The sequence below is a fragment of the Oncorhynchus masou genome, chromosome 30, assembly GCF_036934945.1.
Source record: "Oncorhynchus masou masou isolate Uvic2021 chromosome 30, UVic_Omas_1.1, whole genome shotgun sequence".
Classification (NCBI taxonomy): domain Eukaryota; kingdom Metazoa; phylum Chordata; class Actinopteri; order Salmoniformes; family Salmonidae; genus Oncorhynchus; species Oncorhynchus masou.
Genome location: NC_088241.1, coordinates 24,760,889 through 24,778,459, shown reverse-complemented (window position 1 = coordinate 24,778,459; position 17,571 = coordinate 24,760,889).

The window sequence follows — 17,571 nt, the reverse complement described above, 5'->3', positions numbered from 1 at the left end:
TTGGTTGAGAGAAATTGATGATCAAATTGTTGGACTTCATTTCAGCTTTTGACATTATCGATCATAGCTTGCTGCCGGAAAAATGTATATGTTATGGCTTTACATCCCCTGCTATGATGTGGATAAAGAATTACTTGTCTAACAGAACACAGAGGATGTTCTTTAATGGAAGCCTTTCAATCGAGGTAGAATCAGGAATTCCCCAGGGTAGCTGTTTAGGAAGGAGTATCCCACTTGCATTTTCATTGGATTGCAGCCTCAAAAGGCCCATGATCAATGCCTTTACTAACGACATGCCACTGACTTTGGGTAAAGCCAGAGTGTCTATGTAACAAAAATGTGACTTGCGAAAGTATTCGGCCCCCCATTGAACTTTGCGACCTTTTGCCACATTTCAGGCTTCAAACATAAAGATATAAAATTGTATTTTTTTGTAAAGAATCAACAACAAGTGGGACACAATCATGAAGTGGAATGTACCTGACATTTATTGGATATTTCAAACTTTTTAACAAATCAAAAACTGAAAAATTTGGCATAATATTGTGGAAGGAAATTTTCAGTCAGTAAAAGGAGAAGACTGATCAGACAGCTTAAATGAGGCCCATTCTTGAAACAATGCCTAAAGGCCACATGTAGAAGAAGCCATTTCTTAGAGCTTTGTATGGTGGATAGGCTTTCAATGGAAAAACAGCCTTTCAAAATAATAGTACTTCCTGGTATCCATTCTGTTAAACTCACAGACATGCCAAAACTATTTTAATGGAATGGTTCAAAATACACCTATCCAGGTGTTGTGGAAACTTTAGAGTGTTTTCTATCCAAATCTACTAATTATATACATATCCATAAAACATCGCTTCTGGGCCTGAATGTAGCTTAGGCAGTTCAATAATTTCTTGTGTAGCACATTATGTTTGAAAATCTTTTCTTCCAAAATTCCGTTAAATGAGCTGCCCGCTACCCTAGTGATGTTAACCTCTTAAGAACAAATTCTTATTTACAATGACTAAAACATACAAATGACAGTCTCATGATTTTTTAGGCAGGTTTTGGCCAATGTGTTGAAAATGTTATTTTTCTGTAGAAAGTTGATTATGACCACACATAACTGTAGAAAGTTGCTCATGACCATGGAAAAATTGATGGCTTATCACGTGAACTTAGATAAGACTTTTGTTACTGAGTACCTCTGGATAAACCATTTTCAATACAAGTACTTCCTGGTGATTTCTTGACAGATGGCTCCATAAAGCACTCCAAGTCTTGAATGTGCATGGGAAATTGAAGTGCATGGGTATTTATGACTACGTCCATAATGCCTATGATCAAGTTTATAATGTTTGAGAAATAACCTCCCACAATCTTTGCATTTCCACATTCATCGCAACACTGGAATAACAATAGAAAAATTTGTGAAGACAAAAGAGACTATCCTGGTGCCACTTTTCCCCAATCAGAATGCCACATGGAGCCAGAAGCCAATTTTCCCTCAGTCATGTGTAGCAATTAACACCCAATTAGAATGATGGTTAGGAATAGACTGTGACACAGTATGTTACTACTGTCAGGATTTGGCCAGGGTTGTTGCTGACTGTCTTAAGGGTTTTGGTCACACTAGATGCCCCCATTGTGCTTTTTGACCTTATGTTTTTTCCCTTGTTCCCCATTATTATTTGCACCTGTGCCTCGTTTCCCCTGATTGTATTTAAACCCTTAGTTTCCTGCTGACTATTCCCCAGTTGGTTACTTTTTCTCACTCCGGAGACCCAAGGTTCTCATCTCAGTTCTGTGCTCTGTGTTTGTATGTTAGCACCCAGCCCTAGTGTTCTGTGTATTCTTGTCGATTCCGGTGGATGCTCTTGTGGAATTCTGTTTTTGTTTTTTGAGTATCTCTTGAGGCTTTTTTGTGCTATTCCTACCACCTTTTGGATTTGCCATTTTTGTATTGAAGAACTTCTCCTTTTTACTTTATTAAATACACCGTCTTAAGTACTGCTGTGTCTGCCTCATCTTCTGGGTTCTGCTGACTATTCGTGGCTCAGTTGGTTAAGTGACTGTTTTTCACTCCGGAGACCCAGGTTCGTAACCGGGTCCTGACAGAAAAATAATAATGGGGAACAAGGGAAAAAACATAAGGTCAAAAAGCACAATGGGGGCATCTAGTGACCAAAACCCGGAACAACCCTGGCCAAATCCTGACAACTATGTTGGGCTATTTTGTTTGATATAATCCTGTTACGCGGAGTGGAACAGAGTAACCAAAGAGCAGACTCAGACGATGAGACTGGGATGAAGTAACCAAGGTATTTATTGAAACACATGGGGAGATGGAGTGCAGGTCAGGGGAAGCTCAGGCGTGTACATGGAAACCAGATGCGGAGGCTGAGGTTGGAGCGAGAGGGGTTGAGACAGGGTAAGCAGGTCCGGAGGGGAATCCAAGGGAGTAGTAGAGTGTGGAATCCAGGACAGAGTAGCAGGATGCCGAGACGTGGGACTGGAGACAGGGACCAGAGTCAGAGCGGGCAGAACTATAGCGGAGAGGAAACAACATCAGGCAAGGTAAACAGGCACAACTGGATAACAGGATCTGAATAGTAACAAACGGCTAGAAACATAGATTGACTGAGCAGAGATTAAGATCTGGCGGCGTGAAAGTGTCAGGACTGAGTATTTGTAGAGTTCTTGATTATGGAACAGGTTGCAGATGGTGGGGATCTGCTCTGACTCCAGCACACCTGTCTCTGCCCACACAATCACACACACACAGAGAGAGAGAGAGAGAGAGGGAGAGGTAGAGAGTACTGGGGGAGTGGCGCCAGGTCAATGAGACACAAGATGAGCAGAAGAGGACGTGGCAGGAGCAGATGTGACAAATCCATCCTCCATTGTCTAGCTTTTGTTTCCACCACCAGCAATAATATTATTTTTCGTGCTACTCTGTATTATAATGACTTACTAACAGCAGTGAAAGGAACAGGTCCAAACTTCCAACAGGTGCCATGTGAATTAAATTCTGGGGAGAAAATGCCAAGTACATTCAATGTTGAGAACAGAAAAGTCTCTATGATGCTTAGATGTGATCAACACTGTTTTTAAAAAAACTAGCTAGCTAACTAGCGTTGGGAGTGGTTGGATGTTGAAGTTGTGCTAGGTCGCTTAAACGCTCTGATATGCTCTGGCATTACATGTGGTTTGTTAGCTAGCTAGCTAGTAACTTCAACAACCACCCAACCGCGTGCAACGCCAGCTAGCTACGATACCCAGGAGAAGGTGAAGAAGAAGGTGAAGAGTTGTAGCTAACAACATTGGTATCAAAGTAAACATAATAGCTACATGTACAGTATTGTGGCATCATGCTGTCATAGATATGCATTTGCAAGCATGATGGCATAAACCTAATGTGGATGCTTCATTGAATCATGAATAATATTGAGGGAGGAATTACGTTTTTTTCGATTAAGCGAATCCACAAGCATCTGTTAAATTGAGGATCCACTCATTTTCACTTTTTACAGTGTACATTGAAATACATTTAGCTTGTACAGAGCGAATGCATAATTTGTTGCCATCATGATATCACTGGATAATTTATAATGTGAAGGTCAATTTGACGTTTCCATGTCACCATTCTTTAATTTGTCCTTAGCGGACTGAGTTGCTTTGTATAGGAGGTATCTATGAAAATGACTCAACAAAGCATGTCAACTCCACAAATTAGATCTTAATTGACAACTCAATAAAACTAACTAGGAAACAATATGCAGAGGGACTTTTCAGAGTGACGCTGGGAACTACTGTACCATACAATGCATTTGCTGAGATCTCATTTTGTCATGCTACCTTTTGGCTATAACTTCCATATACATCAATCACATAGCAATTGAATTGTTCTCCAACAATCAAAGCCTTCATTGCCTATCAACTTTGGCCATAGTGTAGGCGTATTTATGCACCTGTAGATGTATTACAGTTTATTTGATTGCCTCTCTGACTAATTTCTCTGTGAAACTGCTAATTTCAGGATTTACTGATAACAACCGTATGAGGAAGTAAAAATCTCCCAGATGTTCCCAGAAGGTAGAGGTGCAACTTTGTTAAGCTTCAAGGAAAATGAGAGGAACCATGATAATGATGTTTGCTGTTAGGTTAATTTGCAAATGATAAATATAACAGGGGCCTTCGAGACAGCAGCAGGAGACAACTGCCCCGACTATAAGGAGTGGGAGAGAAGGGGAGAAAAAAGGTCCTGTACTTTCTTGAAATGTAAAGATTATAGATCACAGAGTGAGAGGCTATGAAGTGTGAGCGAGGGAGCGGAAATTGAAACTCGCCACCACACCACCAGTCAATCAGATAAATAACGTTTACATAATTTAGTTTTGCCTCGCATACATTATTCATCCCTAAGTTAGTTTTTATGCCTCTTTTTCTGGGGTGACTTTGCTGCTTAGGACAAATTGTTGTGGATTTGGGTACATGGCCTGAATGTATTTCTCCTCTGTTTGGGCCCCGAGGATTATGGTCCTTTCACACTGGTTTCATAAAAGTAAAAGGGTAATCTATTTATTGTGGTAGTTGGAGCAGCCTCTTATCCTTTCTTTGAACCTGAAAACTTGAGGTGGTCATCTCCTCTACTGTACATCTCTTCTGCAATGTTCAATCACACTATATAAATGCATTCAAAGTCATACTGGAGATACAGAGGCACTGTATTTACTGCCTATGCCGTATTTAGAGAAACTTAGAATGGCAGATAGATCGTGATTATGGTTGTAAATCAACAACTTCATTATTCGTATACAAACAAAAAAACACTATTAGGCCATTAATAACATATTGTATGACTTCAGTTCACCAGTCTGTAGAATATTAATAAGATGCACTGCAGCCTAAACACTGTAGATGATGTATTATGATAAATGGTGCTTTATCAAGCTATCATTGTGTTGACTGATGAATAAAGACCATGACAAAGCGACTATCATTGATCCATTGAACTGATGGAGCTGTGGTGGAAAAGCAGGCTTGGAAAATAGCGGTCGATGAACAATGGTGTTTTCTCTCGGCTCCTATGTAATATCACGGCAGCAGGAGTGTATAGGCAGCTCACTCACAAAACCCAGGACCACCTGCCGCCAAATCTGTTTTAGTGTAGGGAAATATTTTCTCCCCTAGACCCTGCTTTTGGTTTAGAAGGCCAGGCCACATGTTGTGAAATGAACTAGGCCGCCAACCTAAACGGGTTGTCATTTGCCCTCGCGGCGCTCCTATTGATTTACTGCTTCTTGCTGCTGGTTTCCTGGAGGGGACCGCGAGCTCTGAGAAATGCCAGACTGCTTAGCAGAGGAAAGATTCCCAGGCCAGGCTTCCCAAGTGGCTCGACTGCCAGCCCAGGCACAATCAGGATGAAATAAATAAACAATATATACATGGGCAATAATGATAATTGAGCAATGCCCAGTCGACCGTGGAATGTCAGAGTTGTTCGTTTTCCGGTGTTTGTGCGTTAGTCCTGGCTCACCTATTTTGCTTTGACTGGTGAGACACTTCAGGAGGCAGAGGTCGTGCATTCGATCCTCGGTGCGAGGCTAATCAGGAGGAAGTGGTACACGCCAAGCAAGCAGCGTGACGTCCTTTGCGGTGGTGTTGTGACCCGGATCGACAGTTGCGATCAGCTCAACGCTGGGGTCGCTGTTGAGTAAGTTTCAGGGGTGAATGTAGAACATTGGGATGTATGAAACTTACTCCCTGCTTGCGGCAGTGAAGAGCTACCTTTTCGTGGGAGGACGCATCAGGAGGAGAGTCGTGTGCTGACAAGGCATAAGGCAACAGGTTCGAGCTTCGTGAGCCGAGTCAGGAGGAAATGTTACTAACTAAGCAAGCAGCGTGATATCCTTTACAACTACAGCCATCACTATAATATCACCAGCTAAATTAAAGTGTGAAGACAAACCTAAGTAGCATATCCATTGTACTTTATCAGAGGGATTCCACAAACAGATCCCCCACATTCTGTAATGTAGAGAAAGTATTTGTTATCCTGAGGGGTAAAAATACACACCACAGCTTAGTTCAGCTACATTGGTCACTCAACCTGAGTTGACAGTGAAGGGGAACAGCAATGGGCACTATAGGCGCTTTACAATAAAGGTGAACAGCATTGGGCGCTATAGTCTCTTTGCAGTAAAGGGGAACAGCAATGGGCACTATAGGCGCTTTACAATAAAGGTGAACAGCATTGGGCGCTATAGTCTCTTTGCAGTAAAGGGGAACAGCAATGTGCACTATAGGCGCTTTACAATAAAGGTGAACAGCAATGTGCACTATAGGCGCTTTACAATAAAGGTGAACAGCAATGTGCACTATAGGCGCTTTACAATAAAGGTGAACAGCAATGTGCACTATAGGCGCTTTACAATAAAGGTGAACAGCAATGTGAGCTATAGTCTCTTTGCAGTAAAGGTGAACAGCAATAGGCACTATAGGTGCTTTACAATAAAGGGGAACTGAAATGGGCGCTATAGGTGCTTGACAATGAAGGTGAACAGCAATGGCCGCTTTACAGTGAAGTTGAACGGCAATAGGCACAATGACTGCCTTACAGTTTTTACACTTACACTTAGTATTCATAACATAAATACATGTTATGGTCATGAATGCATGAGCAGCAGCAGATTTAAACTTGAAGGAGTTATCATTTATATCTGCAAGTTACTACAGAGAGGAGCCAGTTAATAAGAGCAGGTTATATATGGAGCTTTGTGTTGTCAAGCGGTTCAAACATCTGCTCTGCAGTCGCTACCTGAACGCGTGCACACTTATTCAAACATCTGTTGCCTGTACTGATATTCCATCATACCTTAAATTATTGAAGACACACGCAGACACTTTGTCTCCAAATGGGAAAATGTTACTTTATGTATGAGATTTGGAAGACTACCAAATGCCTTCATAAGATTGCTGCACTGGGGATACGCAGCGGCATCAATATGAATTGCTTTTGAAGTGTCTGGCGTCAAATTACTTCAAAGCTGGGTCTGCTTTCATAGGTGGTGTGAACAAGCATTTACTCAAATAGAGACTGGGGGCAGATGACTGGCAGTACAGGGAATGGCACATTCTATAAAAATGGAATCTCCAAAGATGAATTTCCATTCCCCAAACATTTGAATTGTTGTCTCCTGAATAGACCCAGAAAGTAGAATGGGACACTGTCTCTGGTTAATTATTTTAAAGCCAAATCCTGCCTCGCTAATGCAATCTGTGTGTGATTAGTGCTCCTGGTCGAGGTGCAGATTGGCTGCACATTGCATATGATCAATCTATTATATGCTGCCAGAGCTGGTTATGGAAATAGACTTATAACACTGCTACCTGATGTTTCTGCCCACTGAGATGTAGGGAGAAATTGCATTCATTTACCAGCCTCCAATTAGTACTGAGCCTGCATCATCATCAATTCACATGCTAATTGTCCATGTTGCTTGCAGAGTTAGCCACCATCTGTGCAGTTCCTCTATCTTGGCTGAACTTTTTTAAGGAGAAGAATCTGCTCATGTTCCAAGTTCTGGATGGTCAGTCAGTCTTTTACAGATGTGTAGGTATTTATTTAGGTCCTGAATTTGACAAATCTCTCTCTCTCTTTCCCTCCTCTCTATCTCTGCCTCTGTCGGTTTCTCTCTCTCTCTCTAACTCTCTATTTCTTTCTCATGTTTGTAATTATTCTCAAGTCCATTTCCATTTGAAAGAAGTGGGGTTATTACATTTGAATGTGTGTTGAAAATCACCATGTTCTTGTAAATTGTGCACGTTTCAGTATGTGGGTACATGACAATTGCAAGTAAGTATGGTAATGGTCAGAGGCATTTATATTTGGAGAAATGCTGTGTTGCTCCTTTTTGTCCCAAGCAACAATATGCAGTTATTATAATTATCGAAGGTCATAATTAGAAATGATTTGCTGACAGGACTGCTGAACAAAGTGTTAATTGAATCTGGCCCAATTGTACATCAATTCAGTGACAATGCACACGCATCACTGTGCATGCCAAGTATGCTCATCATTTAATGATGGTCAACATTTTGATATAAAAGAGGTTTCATAACAAAACCTCTCAATAGTCTAACAAATAAAAATCCTCCATCGGCTAAAGCTGAAATGGTTACTTGCAGTTTAAGTGGGATTTCCAGACTGTAGTATTTTATTAATGTCACGCCTTGGTCTTAGTATTGTGTGTTTTAGTTTATTAGTTAGTCAGACCAGGGTGTGACATGGGGTTATGATGTATTGTATTTTCGTTTTGGGGTTTGTAGTGTTTGGGATTGTAGTTGATTAGGGGTGTGTGTGTGGTTAATTAGGTTGGCTGCCTGAGGCGGTTCTCAATCAGAGTCAGGTGCTTCTCTTTGTCGCTGATTGGGAACCGTATTTAGGTAGCCTGATTTCGCTTTGCATTTCGTGGGTGATTGTCCCTGTCTCTGTGTAGGTTGCACCAGTCAGGCTGTATTAGGTTTCGTTCTGTTTGTTGTTTTTTGTATTTATTTAGTTATTCGTGTTAGTTCGTTTGTTTTGTCTTCTTTAAATAAACATGAGTAACTTACACGCTGCATTTCGGTCCGACTCTCCTTCGACAACAAAAGAACGCCGTTACAATTAACCTAAACTCCTGTCTCTGCGCACTTCAGGTGTTGTCACCAAACTTCCTCTTACCTATTTATCATGTATGAAGGTAAGACCCAGATGCAGACCACGTCGAATAAACAATAGTTTAATATCCCATCAGGTGCAGGCAATAGACAGGTCAAGGCAGGTAGGGGTCAGTAAACCAGACGTAGGGCAACAGTACTGGGCGGCAGTAGGTCGGTAATCTAGAGGGGGAAAAGGTCGGTAATCTAGAGGGGGAAAAGGTACAGGTCGGCAGGCAGGCTTAGGGTCAGGGGCAGGCCTAGTGGTCAGGCAGGCGGGCTCGGAGTAAGGACAGGAAAGGGTCAAAATTAGGAGGGTGAGAAAACAGAAACTGGAAAAGGCAGGAGCTGAGGCACAAAACGCTGGTAGGCTTGAACAAACAAGATGCCAGACAAACAGAGAACACAGGTCTAAATACACAGGGGATAATGGGGAAGATGGAGACAAAGGGCTGTGAGACATACATTTGACTCTGGATACATGAAAGGTGGGATGTATACAAAGGGAAAGGGGCAAGAGAAGACGAACAGCAGAGGGGCTAATGATCTTGCATATGGGGAACAGGCCGATAAACGGCCGATAAACTGGGGGTAGAGTTTGTGTGATTCCACCTAGTGGGGAAGATCCTGGGTGGATAGCCATACCATCTGCCCGAGACGATACCGGGGAGCCGGGGTCTGATGGTGATCCACTTGTTGTCGATACCTCGAGGTGATCTTGAGGAGGGCTGACCGGGCTCTCCTCCAGGTACGACGACAGCGACGAACAAACATCTGGGCAGAAGGTATGCCAACCTCCTCTTCCTGCTCAGAGAAGAGCGGAGGCTGATACCCCAGGGAACAAACGGTGATAGGCCTTTGGCAGAGCAGGGAAGGGTGTTGCGGGTGTATTTCAACCACATCAGCTGCTGGCTCAAGGTGGTGGGGTTGGCGGAGACCAGGTAGCGCAGGGTGGTCTCGAGGCCCTGGTTGGCTCGCTCCGACTGACGTTAGACTGGGGGTGGAACCCAGAGGACAGGCTGGCCTATGAGACCAGGGGTGATGAGGGATGGGCAGAGGTTGGAGGAGGCCAGCCGGAGCTTGTCGTGGGGTCTTGTTCCGTGCACAGACCATGCCGGCGGTGACAAAGGCTGTAACGTCCGGAACCATGGTAGTCCACCCAAAGTGTTGTTGCACGAAGGCCAGGGCCCACCAGGAGCCCGGGTGGCAGGCAAGCCTGGAGGAATGGGCCCACTCCAAGACCTCGGAGCGGACAGCATCAGGCACGAATCCCACAGGTTTTGGCTGGGACCGCTGCGCATCCCGGACCTGTTTCCCGATACCCCAGCTGAGTGCAGTTGCCAGGCACAAGGTGGGAAGGATGGTCTCGGGCTCTGGGGTGGAAGCCGTGGGGTGGTAGCCATGGGGTTATAGCGGTGAGGCAGGACATTCGGTTTCACGTTTTTGGACCCCAGTATTAATAAAAAAGGTTTGGTTTGGTCACGTTCGCTTCCTGATTTTCAGCCTTCTTTGAAAGAATGTTAAAAAAATATGGGAGTCAGATATTGAAAATCTCATCATTTTACTAAATTACATTGGTTGAGATGATAACATATGCCATGTAAAGTCCATATGTTTATCCCTCCTGTGGTATTCGTTTCATGCTAATTAATTCTGTATTCCCGGTCCAAAATCACAGCCACATTATATCTGATTATAAATCCATAATAATACATATATTATCACCTAATGTTGTGTTTTGATCAATTTAAGTTCTTGTGAACATTACAAGTTTTGAACTTCTATTTAGTATTTATGGGCTGTCGGGCCTTGTTCACCTGAGCTCATATAACCCATTATGCTGTTTTTGAGTAAAAACAGCATAATGTATGGATTATTTTGACTATAAAAGATACTCAGATTAAACATATTGTGCTATTTATCACAGACTGCTTTGTGTCCAAGTTTAACAAGGACTATCTCCTCCTCACCAATGTCATGATCAAAGATATGATCAAGAGCCTCACATACAGTTTAATGTTTGGTCATTGTGCTGGCACAGAATGAATTGTGAACAAGGCCTCAAAAAAGCTTTATACACCAGAGCTGCGAGAAAAGTTCTATATATTATTGAAACAATGTTGCGATTGTTTGTGAGAATGCCAACAGGTGTGATTCCCATGTGGGTAAGATTCTACTGGGGAAAGGTTCCCGTGGGGGTTGCCATGGAAGCCAAGAAGGGGAGTGAGGTGTGTGTGTGTGCTTCAACACACATGCATGTGGGGGTCTGGGAGAGGAAGTGTGTCTATCTGATGAATGGGAATGTGCCTGAACTCAATATTATACACAAATTGTAGTCTCACCCATTCATATCTATTGACCGGTCATTTTTGACCGGGAACACCACAGGTGTACAAAAGTTAAATAAATCACCACAAATGTAATGAAAATCATCAAAATGTATTTTGTGTGTTCAGATGCCCTGTGTGGACAAAGTCATGGAACCTTTGACAATCAGATGAAATGAACTACATTTTTTCAGAGAGAAAACTTAATTGTATTTAACATTCTTTATAAAAATTACCTCAAACGCCCGGTTGAGCTGCCTGTTAAATGTAACTTTAGGCCCGTATAAAAGGTATACTCTATATTCTGTTTGAGTCAGAGTGAGGGAATTATTCAGACATATTCATACAAAATCAACTCAATATTAGTAAGGTGTTACTAATATTTGGTATACTCAGTGTAAGGTAAGGTAATGTTACACAAACATGGTATCAAAACGTTTAGGGGTATAGATCTACTGTAAGTTCAGTCACAAAGGGACAGAAAATGTACAGTATATTCTGTGTATAAGACAGACTTACCCGGCCTGGAGTTGCCCAGACTGAAAATCAATAGCACTCTCTGGGAAAAAGAAGGAGAAAAAGAAGGAGAAAAATAAAATCCACTTCCAGTTTCTGATGTCAGCTTCCATTGTCATTTCCATGGGCACTGTCACAGTCATAACAGGGAACTTCATAACAGTAGTTCACTAACTTGTTACTTGTTTTTCACCACTTTCCTCTCTGCAGTAGTTCACTTCACATATTATGCACCCCAGTGACACTGCACTTTAAGACACCCACTCTTTTGCCCACAAATGTTAAATATAATGGATATCTGATGAGAATTCTAAATCTCAAAGGGAGAGAAGTAATATACAACCACTAAATGCACATTCTTAATATACAGTCATCTGTGACTCTCTATTGGGCAAAACACAGACGAACTGAAACTGAAATAAATCATTATCCTGCACAGAAATGCTGCATCCATGAGCAATGAATAATGCATATTTTATTATTCTATCTATAAGGAATTGTTATGAATGGGTATTTGGGGTTGTGGCACCCACACATTTGTATGCAATGAAGAAGTACACACTTCCTGCCATCCAGGACCTCTATACCAGGCGGTGTAAGAGGAAGGCCCTAAAAATTGTCAAAGACTCCAGCCACCTTAGTCATAGAATGTTCTCTCTGCTACCACACGGCAAGCGTTACTGAATCGCCAAGTCTAGGTCCAAGAGGCTTCTAAACAGCTTCTACCCCCAAGCCATAAGACTCCTGAATATCTAGTCAAATGGCTACCCCAACTATTTGCATTGCCCCTCCCACTCACCACCTTTACACCACTGCTACTATCCGTTGTCATCTATGCATAGTCACTTTAAAACATCTTTGGGCTAGGTGGGGCGCTAGTGACCCACCTTGACAACATCCGGTGAAATTGCAGAGTGCGAAATTCAAAATGCAAATCTCATAATATTAAACATTCATGAAAATACAAGTGTCTTACATCGTTTAAAAGCTTAACTTCTTGTTAATCCAACCGCTTTGTCAGATTTCAAAAAGGCTTTATGGCAAAAGCATGCCATGCAATTATCTGAGGACAGCACCCCGCATATACCCGCATTAAAAACCATTTTCCAAACCAGCAGAGGCGTCACAAAAATCAGAAATAGCGATAAAATAAATCACTTCCCTGTTTGCAATTCCAAGGTTCCCAGCTACACAACAAATGGTCATTTTGTTCAATAAAGTCCTTCTTTTTATTCCCATGAACATCCACCTGTGGAACGGTCATTACGACACTAACAGCTTACAGACGGTATGCAATTAAGGTCACAGTTATGAAAACTTAAGACACTAAAGAGGTCTTTCTACTGACTCTGAAAAATACCGAAAGAAAGATGCCCAGGTCCCTGCTCATCTGCATGAACGTGACTTAGGCATGCTGCAAGGAGGCATGAGGACTGCAGATGTGGCCAGGGCAATAAATTGCAATGTCCGTACTGTGAGACGCCTAAGACAGCGCTACAGGGAGACAGGACGAACAGCTTATCATCCTCGCAGCGGCAAACCACATGTAACGACATCTGCACAGGACCGGTACATCCGAACATCACACCTGTGGGACAGGTACAGGATGGCAACAACAACTGCCCGAGTTACACCAGAAACGCACAATCCCTCCATCAGTGCTCAGACTGCCCTCAATAAGCTGAGAGAGGCTGGACTGAACGCTTGTAGGACTGTTTTAAGGCAGGTTCTCACCAGACATCACTGGGAACAATGTCGCCGATGGGCACAAACCCATCGTCGCTGGACCAGACAGGACTGGCAAAAAGTGCTCTTCACTGACGAGTCGTGGTTTTGGTTGGTTGGATTCGCGTTTATCATCAAAGGAATGAGCGTTACACCGAGGCCTGTACTTTGGAGTGGGATCAATTTGAAGGTAAAGGGTCCATCATGGTCTGGAGCGGTGTGTCACAGCATCATCGGACTGAGCTTGTTGTCATTGCAGGCAATCTCAATGCTGTGCATTACAGGGAAGACATCCTCCTCCCTCATGTGGTACCCTTCCTGCAGGCTCCTCCTGACATGACCCTCCAGCATGACAATGCCACCAGCCATACTGCTCATTCTATGTGTGATTTCCTGCAAGACAGGAATGTCAGTGTTCTGCCATGGCCAGCGGAGAGCCAGGATCTCAATTCCATTGAGCACGTCTGGGACCTGTTGGATCGGGCTAGGAAAGACACTGGAGCAACAAACCGCTCTTGCTGTCTCTGCCTGGCTGGTTCACCTCTCTCCACTGGGATTCTCTGCCTCTAACCCTATTACAGGGGCTGAGACACTGGCTTTCTGGTGCTCTTCCATGCCATCCCTAGGAGCGGTACGTCACTTGAGTGGGTTGAATCACTGACGTGATCTTCCTGTCTGGGTTGGTGCTCCCCCTTGGGTTGTGCCGTGGTGGAGATCTTTGTGGGCTATACTCGGCCTTGTCTCAGGATGGTAAGTTAGTGGTTGAAGATATCCATCTAATGGTGGGGGGCTGTGCTTTGGCAAAGTGGGTGGGGTTATATCCTGCCTATTTGGCCCTGTCTGGGGGTATCATCGGATGGGGCCACTGTGTCTCCTGACCCCTGCTGTCTCAACCTCCAGTTTTCATGCTGCAGTAGTTTGTGTCGGGGGGCTAGGGTCAGTCTGTTATATCTGGAGTATTTCTCATGTCTTATCTGGTGTCCTGTGTGAATTTAAGTATGCTCTCTCTAATTCTCTCTTTCTCTCTTTCTCTCTTTCTCTCTTTCGGGGGACCTGAGCCCTAGGACCATGCCTCAGGACTACCTGGCATGATGCCTCCTTGTTGCCCCCAGTCCACCTGGCCGTGCTGCATGCTCCAGTTTCAACTGTTCTGCATGCAGCTATGGAACCCTGACCTGTTCGCTGTGATTACTATTATTTGACCATGCTGGTCATTTATGAACTTTTGAACATCTTGGCCATGTTCTGTTATAATCTCCACCGGCACAGCCAGAAGAGGGCCACCCCTCAGAGCCTGGTTCCTCTCTAGGTTTCTTCCTAGGTTTTGGCCTTACTAGGGAGTTTTTCATAGCCACTGTGCTTCTACACCTGCATTGCTTGCTGTTTGGGGTTTTAGGCTGGGTTTCTGTATTCCACTTTGATATATCAGTTGATATAAGAAGGGCTATATAAATACATTTGATTTGATTTGATTACCATACCCACCTGGAACATCAGAGGAATGAGTCACCCTGCTGTAAAGGAATCATTTGGTGAGGGTTAGACAGAAGTAGAGAAATTGTGCTCTTAACCTTTTCCATGCTATTTAGATAACTAACTGCACTCGTTTAAGATAATGTGAATCAGCTTTTACATTTTCCCAAAAAAACAACCATGTGTTTGCAGGCATGTGTGTTTCTTTTCAGTGTCTATTATGTCTCTAACGATAGGACATCAAAGGGTGTTTTCAAATATAGTCCTCTTTACAGTTTTTCTTAATTGTTAACACATGTTTGCTGAAACTATATCTCAGGTACTCAAAACTCCAAAACATAACACAAAACAGTTAGCCAATTTCCCCAAACCCTATAGAGATCTTGCAAAATGAAACAAAGCAATCAAAATCATGTACTCCCTGCTCAAATGAAACTGCATACAAATGAGTCACACACACATCAAATGAATACAACTTTAATTTAACTAGGCAAGTCAGTTAAGAACAAATTGTTATTTACAATGACAGCTTAGGAACACTGCCTTGTTCAGGGGCAGAACGACAGATTTTTACCTTGTCAGCTCGGGGATTTGATTTAGCAACCTTTCAGTTACTGCCCCAGCACTCTAACTACTACCTGCCTCCACAGTTGAGTGACATCTGAGGACAGACTAATGTGACATAATTCAAAACACTATTACCAGAACCTATTTTAGTTTAAAGACTAAGACTTTGTTATTATAATGTATATTGTTTGTTTGTACTGAAACAAGAAAGGAATACAAATGCAAAAATGTTAGTTTTATATTTCAACATGACTAAATACATTTCAAACAGCATACTGTAAGCACACAAAGTAAAAATGCAAACATACAGTAAATATTTTTAGCAAATTCAAATGAAGAAAAACAAGCATTTTTGTTCTACTGTATTGTATGTTAAATGAATTGCGAAAACAAAATCTGTCATGTCTATTGTTTTGGTCCGGCCGCAGCTTTTCATCAACGTCATAGGCGATATTCTCCTTGGCCAGACAGCGGGGGAAATATATTCTGGCATGATGCATCCAACACTGACAGGACTCTGCTGGAATGTCACCACAGGTCTCTTCCATTGCCAGGAGAAGGGCCATACGTTCATGGGGTTTGCGATCATTCACTTTCCATCGCCATGCTGAAAACAACTCCTCAATGTGGTTGAGAAATGGGGAATATGGTGAGAGGTAGAAAATTGTAAACCTGGGATGGCCATGGAATCAGTTGCGGACCTGAGCAGCCTGATGGATGCTCATGGTGTCCCAAATAAGAACATAAAGGGATCGGTGACAGGCGCAGGAATGCTTAATATGGGTTTTTATTTACCCAAATTACAGAGTGCCATGGACAGGCACGGGGACAAAGACCAAACAAACACTATACAAAGCACATGTTTGAGACCCAAACAATAGATCGAGGAGTACCTCGAATACATACACAATCGCACAATGATTATCACATGGTACGAGACCCATAATCATCTGCACATTATACATGGCACGAAGGCCAAAACAACATAGCACAGGTACTCACACGGCCAACGGACATTGGAACAATAATCGACCAGACCATGGAAACCAAAGGGCACATATGTACAAATACTAATCAGTGGGAATAGGGGACAGTTCCGTGTGATGAAAGTTCGGGAGGAATCCATGACAGTTTGTCTGTAAATAGATGTGTTCTACCACCACATGGTTGTCGTCTTTCAGTTCTACAAAAACAAAATAGCATACAGTACAGTAAACAGTACAGTAATACAGTATACAAGATAAACATGTTACAAACTAGTATAGCTTCCAATGTCATACATACTTTGTTTCCCCTTACAATATGTAATGGAATCTACATTCTTTACTGTGCTTTATGTTGTACTATTGTCAAGTAGTAAAAGTTGTATATAGTTCCAATGTCTGCAGTACATACCTATTCTCATTTTGGAACGTCCGGGTGATGGATGCTAAGGTGTAGCGGCTCAGATTGGGCTGCACTCTCTACCCAACCTCTCTCAAGGTCTCTTTGTTCTTCGTCTTCCTCCAGCTCTACCTCCACCCCAGCCTCCACCTCTACCAAGTTTGCTTTTGTTTTTCTCCAAACAAAGGAATACTCACCTTTGGCCTTTTTAAACATACCAAAGGTCTGATTGCAAGGTGAACATTTACACAATTAGTGTTAGCACGTGAAGTGTGAAAGTGATCAATTGGTAATTGAGCTTAGCTTGTTGAACAGGATAAATTTTTAGTTGTGAAAATTGTGCCAAAGGTAGAGATTTGTGTGTTGTGTTTTGCCAAGTGTTTGTTATAGAATTACAATCTGAGTGTAAAGCAAAACATGTGCCAGTAGTATTGCAGATTTGGTGTATGGTTCTGCTAAATGAGTTACAGGTTTGGGTCATTGTGCATCATGGACCAGTTTTGGTGCGTAAATAATTGTGAAAAACTGCAAAAGAACTGATCTCAGTCCCCTTGAAAGTGAACTCTGGGGTGAAAAAAAGCAAAAGAACTCTGTCTTAGTATTCACACTGCCTTTGCCTTTAAATTAGGACTTTTTGTGGCATGAGTCATCTTTGCATTCACATCGCTATGTTTAGAAATGAACCAAGATATTTTTCCAACATTCACTCAATGCACTCTGGGTAAATACACTGTACAGGACAAGCCATACCATCAAAACCTGTTATCGAACAGCTAGGGATGTACTGACATACACTGAGTATACCAAACATTAAGAATACCTTACTAATATTGAGTTGAAACCCCCACCCCCCTTTTAACCCTCAGAACGCCTCAATTCGTTGTGCATTGAGTCT